We start from the raw sequence: 19,156 nt of genomic DNA, 5'->3' as shown, positions 1-19,156 counted from the left end.
CGATTGACATTAGCATTGGCTGATTTAAAATATCGGCCTTGTGTTTGCCGACTGGTCGCAGCTGCAATTCAAATTGGAGGAAGTACCTTCATATTTGAAACTGAGTACCTGAACGCATTCAGTCAAGAAGTAGTTAGAGGCGCATGCCCTAGCCTCCAACACGAGCGACGCGCCGATATGTCGCCTCGCCGATGCGTGGTCTCGCCGATGCCGATCTGCACCACACATTTACGCACCATGCCGATCCCAGCGTAACTGTGCCGACGAGCTGCCGCGCGGTGTTGTGGTCTGGCGGCTAAATATCTCATCAATCAATTGCTTCAAAATTGATTTTCCGATACCCTCCAAGATACACAGTCAAAACTGAATAACTAGATGCATCGGCCAATATATGGAAGAAAAAGCCACCATAAATACATCAATGATTCTCCCAGCCAATGTACACAGCAGTTTAAGCTATCGGCTTCATTATCTTCATTAATTATTCCGGTCGTATGGTCTCCAATTATTAACTAATCTTCCACACTTCACACTAACCTAAATATCCAACTATTATTTTGAATGCATCGGCCAACACTCCTGCAAACACAGCCACATCGGCAATTCCGAGGGACACATTCGAACTTAAATGCAATAATCTTTGAACCAAAGACAGCCGATGCACCGAACTGAGTTGACACTCTACCACTAGATCATCTCAAATAAATCTCTTCATTATCCATCGTATCATAGACCATATTCCAATACACACATGTACATGTCAGGTCGAACATTGATTCCACTGATCTGGTTCAACAAACAAGTTTGCATGCAACTCATCATTGAGTGTCCGCCTTTTCCACAATTAATCTGGTATCGAACTCATCTGAGTAACACGTAGCCGATAGATGTACCAACAATCATGTAGCTATCGGCACACCTTTCCTGAATGCCTGTTTGCCGATGCAACTCTTTTCTTGCCATTGGATCAATATTCATTCAATATTATATCTAATCTCCAGATCGGCAATCCCATATGCACTTCCTAGCCGATCAATCTTCATCGGCTGCGGTATTTAGTACAGTAGCAACTCTGTCCACCTGGATCCTAGGGAAATTAATCTCCAAGTAGCCGATAATTCTGAGCAATAATTTTTTCCTCTTGATCACCTAGCTTCCATGGAAGATAAATTCCAAGCAGCCGATATTCCTGAATAATAGTTTTGGGAGGTGGGCAATAATTATTCCAAGAAACTATCTTCTTCCTTGCCTCTGCAACCTCCATCCATCCATCGACCACTTCAGGCCGGAAGAATAAAATATTGACCATCCTTGGCAGATGACCATCAAGCATAACAATTTCCATTGATCCAGACCTCTCAGGTTCTTCTTTGATGTATGGGCATGAAGTCAGCTTTATATTCTTTACCCATTCAGTCAAGCTGATTTTAGCCTCTTCCTTCTTAATTGCTGGAGCTTCTTCTTCGTGAGGCTTTTCAAAGCTATGTTCTTCTTCACATTGGTCTCCGTCTTTGGATCTGCTAACTGAATTTTGTACTTTATAATCTATGTCTCCTGATTTATCAGTCATTCGGGAATTCAACTTTTCAGACTCGACACATTTATTTTCGTTGTCCACTTTGGCCATGCAGGATGGAAACAAATCTTCATTGACCCTCGTCGCCTGTACAAACTCCTCCCATTGGTTTGTTTCTTGCCTAATAGCCTATTGGACCTGATGACGAATTGCTGGCTGAACAACTGTCTGCCAGATCATGGATGGCTGAACTACTTCGTGCAACTGACATTCCATAGGCTGAAGAACTGATGCTTGCGGCCAACAGCTACCTAACCACTATTGTTGATGAGTCATCGGCTGTAGCTGCTGGACCGCTGACCATGGTTGCTGATAAGCTATCGGCTGTGGAGCCGATGCATAATATTGATAGCTGCCTGCCTGATGCAGCTGAGCCGATTTTTGATGCTGAACAACCATCGGCTGTGATGCATGATGATTAAACTGATGAATAATTTTACCAGCATTCACATGTCTGACTGTATTATTTGTCGTGCTCACCAGGCTGTTAGTCCAGTCGATCATTGCTTGTTTCATAGCTTGCTCGAACGTCTCTGTTGGAAAATTCGTGATGATATCGTCGTGTCCCACCAGGCGTGCCAAAAGATGTGTTGACGCAAAAATCAACACACTAGAATCCGAGGGCAAGTGTTCGCCAAGTACGGAAAATAGACCAAGCGTGCCAGTCAATCTGACATGTTGATTGACAAGGAGACAGAGTAAACATTGAATTCGAGGGTGTATCGGCTGGAGTTCCGATTATCCCTCAGATAGGTGTATCGGCAAGCTTTGCCGATACAATACACGACAAAAGAATATTTAAATGCAAGCGTGTAATAAACGAGTGCGTCGGCAGGATCAGCCGATGCACTAGACGACAAAACCGGCTTTGTGTAGCCGATTATGCATGTGTAACAAGATCTAAGCTATGAATGTGTAACTCTGATGATGTAAACTAAAAACAGATCTAAACCAGCTCTTGAGATAACAAAAGTGTTACTGCAAAATCTAAAGCCGATCTAATATGTTTTTAGGTGTGATAATGGCCAAAAAGCGTAGGAAAACCTACAAATCTAGCCGATATCGATAATTGGTGAATAAATCTTGATGAGACGACAGCGATGCGCTCGGAAGTCAAAGCCTAGATAAACTCGATAACTTTTGAATAGATTTGAACGAAGCTACAGCGATGCGCCCGGTAGCTAAAGCTCAAATATACTCGGTAAAACAAAAACTCACCAGCAAATCAAGTCGCTCGAATGTGAGGCGTCCTTGATCAACTTGAAAGAACTCGTCGAAAAAAGAAAAGAAAAGGCGAAGTCGCCGAAAAAATGCAAAGAAATTGTAAAGTTGTGTTGTATTGGATGTGTATGAAGTTTTTTCGGTTCCTTACAACTCATATTAATAGCCTAGTGCTACCGAGTCCTAGCCGATTACGGCAAACATTACTTGACTCTAAAGAAAAGACTTATTAAAGATAAACTACTTTAAATATTACAACCGAATCATCAAGATTTTCGCAGAGTCCGGATCCTCTTCTCCTTCCTTGACCTCATCGGCAACTCTCCGTCGGCCGACTACCAGAACGGGTAAATCAGCATCTTCGAAGCATATTCTTCTGGCCCATCGGACAAGCTCCATCGGCCGATTCCAATACTGTGCGTTTTTTGGTTTCTTCCAAATCGGCCATCTTCCCTTTTCTAAAATCACCTTTCCTGACACGTGTCAAAAAATGGTGTCAACACAGAGTTTCACAAAGGCATAGATACATGAGGAAGGCAATTGTCTCTGAAAGCTCTAGTGGCTATCTATTCCTCTAACAATGCCTGAACACAGCAACAAAGCAAATAAGAATAGGAGATAAAACATGAATCAATAATCCATGTAACTAGAGTGTAGAAGTGATCAAAGACAAATGTGCATACATACCAGCACCTCTCAATCAAAAGGCATGTCCGGCCAGTGGGCTTTTGCATTGGCAGCTTCCAAAGGAGGTCAGTAACAATAAACTTTAATCATTTACATGGGCTCATCTTAGTCCTCTTATGTATTCAACAACTACAACTGGTATTTCAAGGACATTAGAAACCAAAAGCATGTTAAACCAGTGAGAGAACAGACCTTGTGATCAAAATCAGACATCCTCAGCACAATTGGAACAATTATCGGTTCAGCGACTGGTTTGTCTTTCTTAGCGGTCTTATTCTTCGGTTGGCCCAAATCTTTGTGCCCATCACCTACAATGCATAGATAATAGTGGCTTCTTCTGAGGGCAACAGCAAAATTCACGTAGTCACCTGGCACCTAGCATAGTACAGTACTCTAAAAACTTGGGAGGTACTTAAGATTTTGTTTTTTGCTTCCTTATTTCAATTGTCCTATTTGGAATGCGCCCACACTTCAAAGAAAGATTATGCTCGTCTTATGCTAGTCTGAATATGGATAATTGAGCACTCAAGTGCGCTTCAAACTTGTTGGTTTTTGCAAGTAAAGACAAATTGACCACATACTAATAACAAATTAATGCAGATTTCCTTTTCACTTACTTTCATCTTTGGGATTTTTTTCTTGAGAATGTGCAGAATCATGAGTAACAGTTCGTGGCTCTCAGCATAAGATACCCCTTCACTAATTCTACCTTCCTCCAGCGTGCAGTCCTTGATTTTGACAAAATTTTCATTTTCCTTTGTGGGACTTATTCTGTTCTCCGCCAGTCCATTTTTGGATTGATGTTCTATCTTCCTTTCTACAGAGATGCCTGAATTTTCGGAATCCGGTATCGTTTTCCCTATCCTAGAATTATCATCTCTCTTTTCCTCATCCATAAGATAAATGCTTGGATCCAAATGTATTCCTTGCAGTGAGATACAATCTAACATAAGATATGATTTATCTATACATATAGCCCCATATTAACAGGTGCACATTATAAATCAATCATATGGATTGAACAGATCAATGCTTTTTAGAAATTAAATTTACAATTTACTAGACAGGCAATACCTGCTACCAAACAAATAGAAACACCAGGTCGTAAAAGACAATGTTATTATGCACAAAGGACCAATGCAGCACAAACATCCCACCGGATTTGTAAATGCATTAAACACATCATGTGCTTGGAGGTGTTTGATTTAGATTTACCACCAGCCAAAAGAAACAAATTTAGGTGGCAACTTGGTCCTGCCATCACTACAAGAAATTAAATGTGAATGCCATGTTGTACAAATAGTCATATGCATAGGAGAATTCACTCACAGAACAAGACGTATGCAGGACAATGCTTTAATCTACCTAGCACAACCATGTATCTAAGCCTCCATACTGATATAAACATACATAATTCTCTTTTCTAGATATTATTTCTTGGTAATCATGCTCTCATGTACACAATTTTTTTAATGCATAACCATGTCATTTTTTTCTTTCCAGGAAAAAAAAAGCAAGATGGTCTGTGTGTGTCTCGCATCCTCTATCCATAGTCCATACATGCTTGCATCCATGAAACGCTGGCAACAACAATGATCAAGGAGAAAGGTACGAGAGATCATAGTATGGTATGGTGGTCTTTTGTGTGGTAGGGCTTGGAGAAACATATGAGTGCAATATTGAAATTTATCATGACACAATGCGGCATACCTCAATCATAATTGGCTTCCCATCTTTCATGGCCTTCTTCAAATTGCCAGCCAAACCTAGCAAAAGGTAGTACAAACTACGGGGCCTAAGTTATAAGGTTACCAAGATAAATCAATGGAGTGACTATAGCTAGGTTTGTCCAGATAAAATGTCAATGACATTTGCAGAATAGAGTACCTTTTCTGTCATAGAACACTGCATACCTTTTCATACAACTCTGCATTCTCTGCAGAATTCAGTGATAAGCTCTTCAGGAGAATTAAAATCACGTGCCCAAACAGGAACTAAAGTAAGTGGTGCACTGCATGTGTTAATTTATATGTCCAAATTCGAATCACGAGTGTTCCACAATTCTTTGGAAAGACTGAAAAAATAAGAGGCAACTTACTCTGTTGATGTCCGCAGCTGCTCGTGCACCATATCTTTCTGCATGTTATAGTCAGTAAAAATGGTAGTCAAGATGAACAAGGGTAGTGAAGCAAAGCATATGAGACATGAGTGATAATGTGGCGAAGATAACTAAACCTGTAAAACATTAGGCAAATTGAGCCTCTAAGCAAGTTGCGTAGCAATTGTTGATTTTCCAGTACAGGCAGTTCCACACACCAATATTACTAGTGGTACTCTTTGATGATGGAACTTGCATGCAGTCAGGGATAAGCGCAGCAGAAACATGTTATTTGAATGCTGCTGAAGTAAGAGATAAGAAGAATTTTCTTAAAGTACTAGGCGTAGGCACATAGTAGAGTACCTTGTCATCATTTTATAGCGATTTATATAGTCCTCCCCGTATCCACGTTTCTCCATAAGCTGTGGAAGAAAGGAAGAGAAGTTGGGGTTATCAGTTGAGAAAGTAGCATGCAGCAGGTATTCCTTCCCCGGAAGCAGGAAGGTGCCTTACCTTGAATAGATTAGCCTCTAGACCACTCTAGGAACTGCAAAATGGTGAATTCCAGGAGTTGAAAAGAGGATGAGCCGACAAGATTATTAGAAGGCTAGCATGAAAACAGGATAGATGGTGGGGACGTGCAACATGCATAGCATAACCTTGAGAGCACAGCAGAATGAGAAGGGCATAAAGGTGATGAGAAACAAGGTATAGTGGTAGTCCTTCCACATCAAGTAGGCTGTTGCCGACAAGCAGCTTCTTGAGCTCAAGGGCGATCTTGATGGTGACATGATTAGGAATCTACATGTATGACAAGTAATATGTGTTGTGTTAAAAAACAAAGGGGGCGATGGATTGATTGATAGAAAGAGTTAATAAGAAACAAGAGAGAGAGAGACACAGAGAGAGAGAGAGGAAAGATTGGACCTTTGTGACGACGAGCATCCTGCTGAGGAGGAACCTGGAGAGGACGTAGTAGTGGTCGGCGTTCTCCCTGAGCTAGACCTTGACATTGACGAAGTCGTAGTTGGAGGAGGCGTTGTGATATGACCACGTCGACCACACCACCAAGTAACATGTTACAACCTCCAATTCAAGCCACACCAACTCAAGTATCACATACATCGACACCAGCCCAACTCTTTGATGGACCAATTACACGAAGCCAAGCTAAGAAACTACAACAAGAGGTGAACGTCCTACTTTGTGAAATTATATACTGCCTAAGTCATGCACATTACTATTGCTCAGGTTCACCAAGGAGGATGGCAAGAATACAAAAGGAGAAGAATATAGAGAAAGACCACGATCGAACCCAACAAGTCCTGCAGAACAGTAAAAAAGGAGCAGTCATAACTTTTGATTCCCAAAAGATATAAAGGTCAATGAGGACATTTTGGAAAGCTTATCAAGTCTAATTTCCAGTACCGTTCAAATTGAGTACTTTCAATTACCCACTAATGAGATTCGAGTGTGGTTCTTTGAGAGTGTGGTTGGGCGAATCCTTGATTCAGGTTGCCGGTTAAAAACGGTGGTTGGCTTCGAGTTTTATTTGCCAGGTTGCACTAGTTATCGCTACTTGCAACAAGTTATCCGGCTGTTCTACAGCTAGTTATCAAGAACAAGATCCTACGTCATGAAGATCGGGACCCCATGACATATCATCTGGTATCAAATCTTTCGTTGCCATGGTAGGATTCTTTATCCTTAGCTACACATATTTTTGCCTTCGTCCAAAAAAAACATGTCATAGCCTTTGTTTCAATATGTTTTTCTAGTGAGTTTGATTAAGTTTCAGTCCATTAGAGTCTTTGTTTAGCTGCTGATCATATCATCCTTTGCGTGTCCTTTTGTGCCTTTCCATATATCTGAAAATTCCCACAAAAAAAGTAAACCGATTCTATCCTTTGCGTAAACTTTTTATCCTATCAAGATAGCTGTTGGTTATACTTGGTTTTATCATTCTGAATTTGTGCAAGTGTTATATTTGATCTTGTTCAGTATAGTGCAAAAAAATAGAGAGTAAAAAAATAAGAAGAAAGAAAGTTGCAAAAAAAAAATGTGTTGAGAAAGTTGCAAAAGAAAGGAGACGGATCAGATTGTTGTATGCACAAGTGCTGAAAGTTTTCATATCAAGTTGTACAACCAGTCTGCTATCGCTGTTGGTGTGAAATTTTGATTGGGTTTGATTGCAACACTTGCATCCCAATCATATTCCTTGTTTGCATCAACTCTGAAATTTTTCTTTGTGCGTGTGTGTGATCCATTTATATCTCTCATATCTTGTGGTCAGCACTAGGCAAATAACTTCTAGTTTGGATTGTTACTTAGCTTTATAGCAACTATATCTTTACATCAACTAGAATTCAGATTCCTTTCCTTGTGTAATACTCCCCACCAAGCTCCACATACAGGCTGTCGTAATTGGTACCTCGGTCTTGAATTCGCCTAACCATCACTTTCTGTTTCCACCACACATTTGTATCTCTGTAACCCGCAGGGAATTCATAAGAGCTTCGGTTGGTAAGAGAAGTGAGGTTGTGAGATTCCACATATTTTTTTACCCTATTCCACATATATTGTTGCTTTGTACTTACTGATTGTACAGGAAGATGTTTGGTCAACCTGAGATTGACGATTGTGTAACCATGACACAATTCAATGAGTTGAGGCAAAGCATGGAAGAAAGGTAGGAGAGGTTGACACAAGATCTCCAAGCTTTTATGGCTTAAATCAGAGGATGTCGCCAATGTCAACATAACGCAAGTAACCTTGGTGATGATGGTGAAGAAAGTGCAGGAGCTGCTGCTAGAAGAAGAAAAGAACAAGGAAGGAGGAACCGAGGCGCTGCACATGATAGAAGAAGGGGACAAGGTCGAAGACATAGTGACAATGATGAATCTGAAAATGTGGATGATGATAATCATTCCCAATATCGTTTTGGTCGCCGACATCATAGAGGTGGAAACCATGAGGAGAGGAAAGTTAAAGAGTTGTAGAAAATGCAATTTCATGATGCATTAGTTTGTACAAAGACAGTGCTACAAGGTTACATGCTGATTCCAAGCCCAAAGTGCCATTGATTGTTGGAAGTAAACAAGCATCATTTCCATGCAAGAAGAAAATTTCTGCTATTGCATCACCAAGTATGAGTGACAAATCTATTCAAAGGCAAGTTGAACATGTTCTACCTGATCTAAGGTTGCAAAATGATGTTGTTCCAAGCTCGGATGAGATGTCCACATGTACCACACCATCCAATGTAGTATGCGAGGAATTATTGGATAGAGGTGCTGAAATAAAGAGCACTAATATCTCCCATGAAGTTCAGGTTGAAGGCATAGCTAAGATTGATGGTTCCACTAAAACTGTTGGTGTTTCATTGCCATTGGAAGTTGGCAAAGTTGGTTGTTCCACTGCGACCTTTGCTGGTCAATGTTCACATGAAAAGTTCATGAATGAAAGTGTTCATGCTCTTGCTGCTCCAAATATTCATGCGCAAGTTGTGCAGCAAACCCCATGTGAGAATGAGAGCCTCATAGCCAAATTGAGTGCGAGTGAAAATAAAAGCAAGTTGTGTGATCTCACAAAATGTGACATTAAGAGCATCCATAATGAGAGTGAGAGATATACACCACACAAAAAGAGAGAGCTTTATTGCAAGATGTGCGAGGATGTTTATGAATCTAACCCACTCATCCCTACTTCTAGTGTTGTCTTTCAAAGTGTGCAGATTTGCAACGACATTGAGCTAGAGATGTTTGCTCATCACACCACACCACTTGATCAGAGAAGTGAGAAGATTGCTGATGTCCAAAATTAATTTGTTGCTGCCACAAACATGAAGCTCGATGATGGAGGTAAAAATTCAGAAGTTCAATCCAATGTACAATCACCAAAACCGAAAGGTAATGAAAATAATTCAGATCTGAATTTTCAAGAACACAAGGTGAATAATTATGATGAAACATCTTCAATAATTTCAACCGAATTTACTCGGAATCGTTGTGCTGATTCAATTCAATCGCAAGTCAAGTTAAGTGCTGAAATTTTGCAAAATAAAACCCATTGCTCTAGCATGCATAATTCTTGTCATGTTTTGATTGATCATTGTGATGATTTACATGATTCTAAACTTCATCATTTTCAGTTGATGACTCAAGCTGAATTATTTGCAAAGATCTCACCTACTGAATGCTTGTGTTACACCATGCTGGATAAACCTGTTGATATTAATAAAATGCTTGAGAATGTTTCTATGATAACATCCATGAGATCTTTGAATAATGCTTATAGCTGCAACTTTACATTCAATTTGATTGTTGAACATGTTGTTGATAAGTTACTTGTATGTGTAATGTGCATAACATGTGACAAGATTGTTGATTTTAAGTTGAACATGCCGAATAACAAATCTTGTGAGCCATATTTTTCTGAGGTTGAGATGAATAAATTGTTTAATGCCTGTTGTTCAGAACCATTATTCTCTTTTACATATTTTTCCCTGAAAGAAAGAGACCATGCAGAAAGTAGTGCAATTTGTGCACCCAAAATTTTTTCGTCTACACCAGGGGGCAATGAGTTTGGAAGGTATACATCTAAACCTTTGAATAAATTGTGCAACAAGAAGTTTTGTGACATAAGAAATGCTCCATCGCTAAATTTTGAAATGTTCAATGTTGCAACGATGAAATCTGAAATGTTGAATCAATTGTGTTGCTTGAAAGAAATTATTGTTCTCCCATCAACCATGTTGTTTGCAGTATTACAAACATCAAGGAAATTTAATCAAGATGAGACCATCTCAAGGACTTCAACAAGTACTCTCAATATTGAACGTTCATATAAGGTGAAAGCTATATTTAACTCCAAATCTTATTTTTTTTTCCTTTAGCCAGTCTACTACTTGGTTTGTATGATTACTGGTTAAAGCACCTTGCTATACTCGAAGAAATAAATACAACTACAACTCCAAAGTTTTACTTCAGCTACAATAATATTTATTAATAACCAAGATGATGACCATGGTGTTAGCAAAATGTTCAATGTTGTTGACTTGACACCATACTTCGGTCTGGAAGAATCAGAGTCGAGGACGACTCCTTTTCTAAGGGGAGAGGTTGATATGACCACATCGACCACACCAGCAAGTAACATACTACAACCTCAAATTCAAGTTACACCAACTCAAGTATCACCTACATCGACACCGGCCCAACTCTTTGACGGACCAATTACGCGAAGCCGAGCTAAGAAACTACAACAAGAGGTGAACGCGCTACTTTGTGAAATTCATTTTAATATTAATGAGAATTATATACTGCCTAAGTCATGCACATTGCTATTGCTTAGGTTCACCAAGGAGGATGGCAAGAATACAAAAGGAGAAGAATATAGAGAAAGACCACGATCGAACCCTACCAGTCCTGCAAAACAGTCTAAAAGAAGCAGTCATAATTTTTCATTCCCAAAAGCTATAAAGGTCAATGTGGACATTTTGGAAAGCTTATCAATTCTACTTTACAATACCATTCAAATTGAGTACTTTGAATTACCCACTAATGAGATTCGAGTACTTGACTGAAGACTGGTCAGAAGGTCAACAGTCTACTAGATGTTTAACTTCCCATGCAAAACTGTACCACTGTACAATGTTTCATGGTGCATTCTTCATATGGTGTGAAAGATTATCAAGTTAACTTTCCAACGCAACAAACACCATGTCGTTTGGACTTCCCAATAAAGAGTTATGACTGACTTGGTAGAGACTGCACAGAAGACCATCAGCCATGCGAGGCTCTTCGGGATTTTAGTTCGTGGAGGCTCTTGAGCTACTATTACTCTAGAAACTCTAAGGTCCATTCACACCTAACAAGGAGGGTTGTTCCTTGTATACACGCCCTATGTATCTCAGAGATTGAACGAGACTTTGATAATGAAATAGAACTCCTTTTGTTCAGCTGTGTGCTAACAAAATTCAGAGAGTGATCTCTACCCCGTTGCTCTTGTTATTTCCTTTGCGGGATTGCAGAAGCGGCAGCTTCATCCGCTCCCAATTGGTGCTCGTTCTCCCTTCAGGGTTCGCCTTGATTGATTGTAGGCTATGTTGGTTGGTTCTTTGAGAGTGTGGTTAGGCGAATCCTCGATTCAGGTTGCCGGTTAAAAAAGGTGGTTGGCTTCGAGTTTTATTTGCCAGGTTGCACAAGTTATCGCTGCTTGCAGCAAGTTATCCGGCTGTTCTATAGATAGTTATCCAGAACAAGATCCTACGTCGTGAAGATCGGGATCCCGTGACGTATCACATTGCGGGAGGGGAGCGCCTGCGTGGCGGAGGAATTGGCGGCATCACCGCGGTCGGGCGGCGGGTCAGGATCGCGAGTGCGGGTGATGGTATTTGGCCCAGCTCCAGCAGATGCTGCATCGCGCACGGTAGGGTGGGAGAATGGGATCGATGAGATGTGGTGGATCGATCGATCGGAGAAGAAGACAGAGGAAGAGGAAGAATCCTTCTTCGCATGAGCCAATCACCACTTGCCTCTGCCTCTGCCTCTGCCTGGCTGCTTGGGTAAGCGTAGTGGGCTGTGCCCCGACCTCTTGTCTTGTGTGATGGGCTGGGCCCAATAAAAGTACCAGTTCTCTTCCTTCTTCGTGCTCCCTATCTGTGATGGGCTAGGACTAATCAAATGTGACCCTTACAGTTTTTATTTATTATCAAACAAATAATAGTTTCTCGAAAAATGTCAAACAAATAATAAACATTTTATTAAATTTTCCAGTGACACAAATCAGAATTCAGAAATCTAAAAAGGAACACAAGAGCTGCAAACTAATCAAATGTGATCCAAAGTACTCTAAAAACTTGGGAGGTACTTAAGATTTTGTTCTTTGCTTCCTTATTTCGATTGTCCTATTTGGAATGCGCCCACACTTCAAAGAAAGATTATGCTCGTCTTATGCTAGTCTGAATATGGATACTTGAGCACTCAAGTGCGCTTCAAACTCGTTGGTTGTTGCAAGTAAAGACATATTGACCACATACTAATAACAAATTATTGTTGATTTCCTTTTCACTTACTTTCATCTTTGGGATTTTTTTCTTGAGAATGTGCAGAATCATGAGTAACCGTTTCGTGGCTCTCAGCATAAGATACCCCTACACTGATTCTACCTTCCACCAGTGTGCAGTCCTTGATTTTGACAACATTTTCATTTTCCTTTATGGGACGTATTCTGTTCTCTGCCAGTCCATTTTTGGATTGATGTTTTGTCTTCCTTTCTACAGAGATGCCTGAACTTTCAGAATCCAGTATCGTTTTCCCTATCCTAGAATTATCATCTCTCTTTTCCTCATCTATAAGATAAATGCTTGGACCCAAATGTATTCCCTGTAGTGAGATACAATCTAACATAAGATACGATTTATCTATACATATGGCACCATATTAACAGGTGCACATTATAAATCACTCATATGGATTGAACACATCAATGCTTTTTAGAAATTAAATTTACAATTTACTAGACAGGCAATACTTGCTGCCAAACAAATAGAAACACCAGGTCATAAAAGACAGCATTAGTATGCACAAAGGACCAATGCAGCACAAACATCCCACCAGATATGTAAATGCATTAAACACATCAAGTGCTTCGAGGTGTCTGGTTTAGATTTACCTCCATCCAAAAGAAACAAATTTAGGTGGCAACTTGGTCCTGCCATCGCTACAAGAAATTAAAAGTGAATGCCAAGTTGTACAAATAGTCATATGCACTCGAGAATTCACTCACGGAACAAGACGTATGCAAGACAATGCTTTAATCTACCTAGCACAACCATGTATCTAAGCCTCCGTACTGATATAAACATACATAATTCTCTTTTCTAGATATTATTTCTTGATAATGATGCTCTCATGTACACAATTTTTTTAATGCATAACCATGTCATTTTTTTTCTTTCCAGGAAAAAAAAGCAAGATGGTCTGTGTGTGTCTCGCATCCTCTATCCATAGTCCATACATGCTTGCATCCATGAAACGCTGGCAGCAACAAAGATCAAGGAGAAAGGTACGGGAGACCATAGTATGGTAGGGTGGTCTTTTGTGTGGTAGGGCTTGGAGAAACATATGAGTGCAATATTGAAATTTATCATGACACAAGACCGCATACCTCAATAATAATTGGCTTCCCTTCTTTTATGGCCTTCTTCAAATCGTCAGCCAAGCCTAGCAAAAGGTAGTACAAAGTACGGGGCCTAAGTTATAAGGTAACAAAGTGAGATCAATGTAGTGATTATAGCTAGGTTTGTCCAGATAAAATGTCAATGACATTTGCAGAACATAGTACCTTTTCTGTCATAAAACACTGCATACCTTTTCGTACAACTTTGCATTCTCTGCAGAATTCAGTGATAAGCTCTTTGGGAGAATTAAAATCACGAGCCCAAACAGGAACCAAAGTAAGTGGGGCACTGCATGTGTTAATTTATATGTCCAAATTCGAATCACGAGTGGCCAACAATTCTTTGGAAAGACTAAAAAAATAAGAGGCAACTTACTCCTTGGATGTCCGCAGCAGCTCATGCACCATATCTTTCTGCGTGTTATAGTCAGTAAAAATGGTAGTCAAGATGAACAAGGGTAGTGAAGCAAAGCACATGAGACATGAGTAATATAGTGGCAAAGATAACTAAACCTGTAAAACATTAGGCAAATTGAGCCTCTGAGCAAGTTACGTAGCGATTGTTGATTTTCCAATACAGGCAGTTCCACACACCAATATTAGTTGTGGTACTCTTTGATGATGGAACGTGCATGCAGTCAGGGATAAGTGCAGCAGAAACATGTTATTTGAATGTCACTGAAGTAAGAGAGAAGAAGAGCTTGCTTAAAGTATTAGGCATAGGCGGATAGCAGAGTACCTTGTCATCATTTTATAGCGATTTATAGAGTCCTCCCCATATCCACGTTTCTCCATAAGCTCTGGAATAAAGGAAGAGAAGTTGGGGACTGCAAAATGGTGAAGTCCAGGAGTTGAAAAGAGGATGAGGCGACAAGATTATTAGATGGCTAGCATGAAAACAGGATAGATGGTGGGAATGTTGTAACACCCCAGGATAGCAGCAACATTCTGGAGCATTACCACACAATGCTGTGGCTAAAACAAGCGCACCGCACAAAAAAACAGCAAGAAGGAGCTACACAAAAAAACAGAGTATGCGGAAGCAACTTATAAAATGTTGGGTTAGATAAAAAGAAACACTAGAGTGAAATAAACATTTTACAAACTAAACCACACTAGAGAATTTAAAACAACATCAGAGTCTCCACATCCAAACATGTATTAAAATATTTGTTCAACATATATAAATAAGTGTGTGTGCACACGTGCTGCTACTCCCATCCAACGCTGCACCCTCCAACTCGAGAACCTGTGGAGGGGGGAAAACATATGAGGTTTATGGAAAAACCTCAGCAAGCAAACTGCTTCAACCAAGCTATTCAAATTACAATTTGATTAAACATTGGATTAATAACTTGACATAAAAAGAAGTATCGTAAAGACACAATATATAACTTCACATAAACATATATAAAAAAAACTTCATATCAATGCTTCAATGCACATGCAATTGGTGCAATGCAATGCATGACTTCACTTCTACCCACAAATCCCAAGAAAGAAAGTGAGGGCTGCAACCACATTGCTATATCTCAACGTGCATTTCTGTACCGGTACTTACTGCACCAATCCGGCTACGGTTTCTTCATATGCATATTCAATATGAGAGTGCAAATGTATGATTGCAATGCATGAACTTTATGTATTCCCATGTAGAAAGCGTATTTGGCCCTTTATTCATCTTGGGTGTTATATTCTCCCCTCTTTAGAGGAATTCGTCTCCGAATTCAGCATCACTAACGCAAGAGTGGGGAAAAGAACCACATATAAGCAATTAATTACTTACCAGACTCGAAGAGCTCCAGATATTTCTCGCATATCTGCGCCTCCAATACCCATGTGGCTTCTGACTCTGACTGGTTCGTCCATAGCACCTTCACATACTTGATGGTCCTATTCCGCATAACACGGTCAGAAAAATCCAATATGTGCACTGGGCGACACTCCATAGTCAAGTCCTGCTAAATAATCAATGGCTCAGCATCCATCTTCTGCTTTGGATCCTTTAGATACTTCCTCAGCATCGTGTGACAGCCCAGTTAATTAAAAGGCTCAGCAAGAAAAATTAAACATGTCATCATGCATCATTAACCAGAAATCAAAATAGTTGCATACATGTGTGTATGTGCTTGTATTTGAGAGCAACTACAACTTTTATACAAAGCTAGTCTACTTTTATACTTACCATACAATGACACACAAAATACATCAATGCACACCCTAGATGATGTTGCATAAACTCATTAGGATATTATAACAAGAATTGAATAAATGGCACATGAAATGATGTTTTAATTCGAATTGTAACAATAGGCTTTAAAAATAAATTTTTGAACCGTTGATCGAATGAACTTTTGCTTAAAATCAAAGTTATAGGTTTTATGTGTTGAACAACTTTCGTGTTTAAAGCTTTCGATTTGCAACACAAAAATAGAAGAAAAATTTGAATTTCGAAGCGTATAGGATACCAGACTCGAAGAGAGCTCCAGATATTTCTCGCATATCTGCGCCTCCAATACCATGTGGCTTCTGACTCTGACTGGTTCGTCCATAGCACCTTCATATACTTGATGGTCCTATTCCGCATACACGGTCAGAAAAATCCAATATGTGCACTGAGCGACACTCCATAGTCAAGTCCTGCTAAATAATCAATGGCTCAGCATCCATCTTCTGCTTTGGATCCTTTAGATACTTCCTCAGCATCGTGTGACAGCCCAGTTAATTAAAAGGCTCAGCAAAAAAAAAACATCATCATGCATCATTAACCAAGAATAATCAAAATAGTGCATACATGTGTGTATGTGCTTGTATTTGAGAGCAACTACAACTTTTATACAAAGCTAGTCTACTTGTATACTTACCATACAATGACACACAAAATACATCAATGCACCCTAGATGATGTTGCAAACTCATTAGGTATTATAACAAGAATGAATAAATGGCACATGAAATGATGTTTTAATTCGAATTGTAACAATAGGCTTTAAAAATAATTTTTGAACCGTTGGTCGAATGAACTTTTGCTTAAAATCAAAGTTATAGGTTTTATGTGTTGAACAACTTTCGTGTTTAAAGCTTTCGATTTGCCACACAAAAATAGAAGAAAAATTTGAATTTCGAAGCGTATAGGATAATTTCAAATACACGCGAGTTTCGAATTTTAACTTTCAAACGAAGCTTCAAACGAAAAAGTGCCTGAAACGAAAGTTGTAGGATTTTGAATTTTGAACAACTTTCGTATTCAAACTTTTTCGAGTTTCAATGCAAATTTTGGAGAAAAACTCAGTCAAACACGTTTGACTTCTCTTTCTCTCTCTCTCCCCTCCCGTCCCTGTTCACGCCGCGAGCAGAGCTCGGCCTCCAGGTGGCCGGCGATGCCTGATGGCTGAGCCGCGCCAAGCTGAGGACGGCGACCGGCCGCCGACCAGCTGCACCGCGCCTGCCCTGTCCCGTCGCCGCAGCCAGGCGGGTGCCATGCGCGCGCATCTCCGGCGCGCCGCGCGCGACCATGCCGGCCACCACGGCCTATCGCGCCGCTTCACCCCGCGCCCCCTCCCCCCCCCTCTGCTGAGCTCTTCCTTCCCCATTTGCTTCCCGGACGAGCGCTTCACCCCGCCCCACATTCGCCCAACGCCAAGGCCAAGCCAGCCCCTTTTCCCGTGCCCAGAACGGCGCCGCCGCCTGCCATTGTCGCCGCCGTGCGCAGCACACCGCGGAGCTCCACTTCCCGTGCCGCAGCAGCCCAAACCGAGATCGGAAATAGGTTCCCCTCATTCCCGTGAAGCTTTCAGACCCCTTCTCACCCCCAATCCCTCACTGGAGTACCCTCGCCGCCGTTCACCATTGCTGCCCCCTCCACTGCTCACGCCGGGGACCCCCAATCCGGCCATTCCCAACCCAAAAAACACCCTCTACAGGTAACCCTCGACCTCCTCGTGCTCTTCCCCCTCGCCGCCGGCGACCAGAATCGCCGGAATCCGACCGCCCAAACCGCCCCCTTCTTCAACCTCCGTTCAGGGGCTTTTCTGCGAGAAGGAAAGATCTTCCAAGGACCCCAGCGCAAGATTCAGGGACTTATCTGCGATTTCGTTTTTCCAGTTTTAGATCCAAAAAACAGCGAGCTTGTAAATTTGATATAAATTCGTAGACAAATCAGAAAAATACAAACTCAATTTTTCTGAGTTCCTTGTAACTAGACCTACAACTTTCGTTACATGAACCTTTTTGATTTGATCAACAGTTTTTGCTCTAAAATAAATGCAAGTTTAATCCACTTTTGTTTAGATCTCAAGTTCTGTCAATTGGGTGTCTTCCATTTTTGGCCAGTGTGATATATGCTGTGCTGTGAATGTAGACTTATGTCAAAATTTGGTAGTTAGTTGACACTCCTAGCTATGGTTTTCATCACATTTTGTTTTATGCTAGGGGTAAATTGATTTAATTTTCCAAGTTGTTCCACTGTGAATCATGAGTTGAAACTTTTTCAGTGCTCCTTAAGTGCTACCTACATGCTGTATAAAAATTTAGGGACTTTTCATTCAAGTAGAACATGCTCAAGTAATTTATGCCATGAGTAAATGCACTAAATCAAGAAAAATAGTTTTTCTTCCTGAAAAATTCTAATATTTTTACTAGGTACTTTAATTGAGTATATGGACTTGCTGGTAAAATTTAAGACTCATAAACTAAGTATAACTCTCTGTATAAATAAGTTTTGAATAGTGATAGTATAGTTTTTCTTATTTTTCATGCTCTATGTACTGCTCAATAAAACCTGAGCAGGAGACTCCATATAGGAAAAGTCAGTAACATTCCTAGAACCTTTACTTTCATGGTTTGTTCTGTACAAATAGATTCATATCCTAGCAGGGTCTGTGTATTTGGTTTTTCATAATTGTTCTGCCGCTTGAAAATTTCTGAATTTTTTACACTAAGATCTGCACCTGATGAAGTACACTGCATAAAATTTTGAACCCCAAAAGCTCTGTGTAACTATAGTTTTGGATAGAACACTTTATCTCTTGTTTTTGTTAAAAGAAATTACTTTTGTATGTTTTGGCAAATGATGAAAAACCCTACCTTGACTTTATGAACTAATTAATATTGTTTTCTACTCAGTAAATGATTGCCCAAGAAATTGAAAGGAAAATAATCTCCAACTTAAATTGAGTTTTGTTGGTTTACAACTATATAGTGAAGTAAATAATGACTTCTTATCATCACCACACTCATGCATGTGCATGTCATATAGATACGTCTACTCTCGCCGATGGTACGTAAAGCTGGTGCCCAAGTCCGAGAGTGAGCCACGTGAAGCTTAACTAAATCTAACTGAAGCTGCTGAAGACCCGAACCAAAGTTCGTAAGAGCCCAAGGCTAGCTTTGCT

General features: G+C 40.3%; 1 pseudogene; it reads right to left on the bottom strand.

Annotated features, from left to right (window-relative positions):
- The window catches only part of LOC120700880, a 146,231-nt pseudogene that overhangs the window by 89,288 nt on the left and 37,787 nt on the right, over positions 1-19,156 (bottom strand).

This window comes from Panicum virgatum, chromosome 3K (assembly GCF_016808335.1).
Source record: "Panicum virgatum strain AP13 chromosome 3K, P.virgatum_v5, whole genome shotgun sequence".
NCBI classification, from domain to species: domain Eukaryota; kingdom Viridiplantae; phylum Streptophyta; class Magnoliopsida; order Poales; family Poaceae; genus Panicum; species Panicum virgatum.
This window is presented reverse-complemented; position numbering and strand designations above follow the sequence as displayed.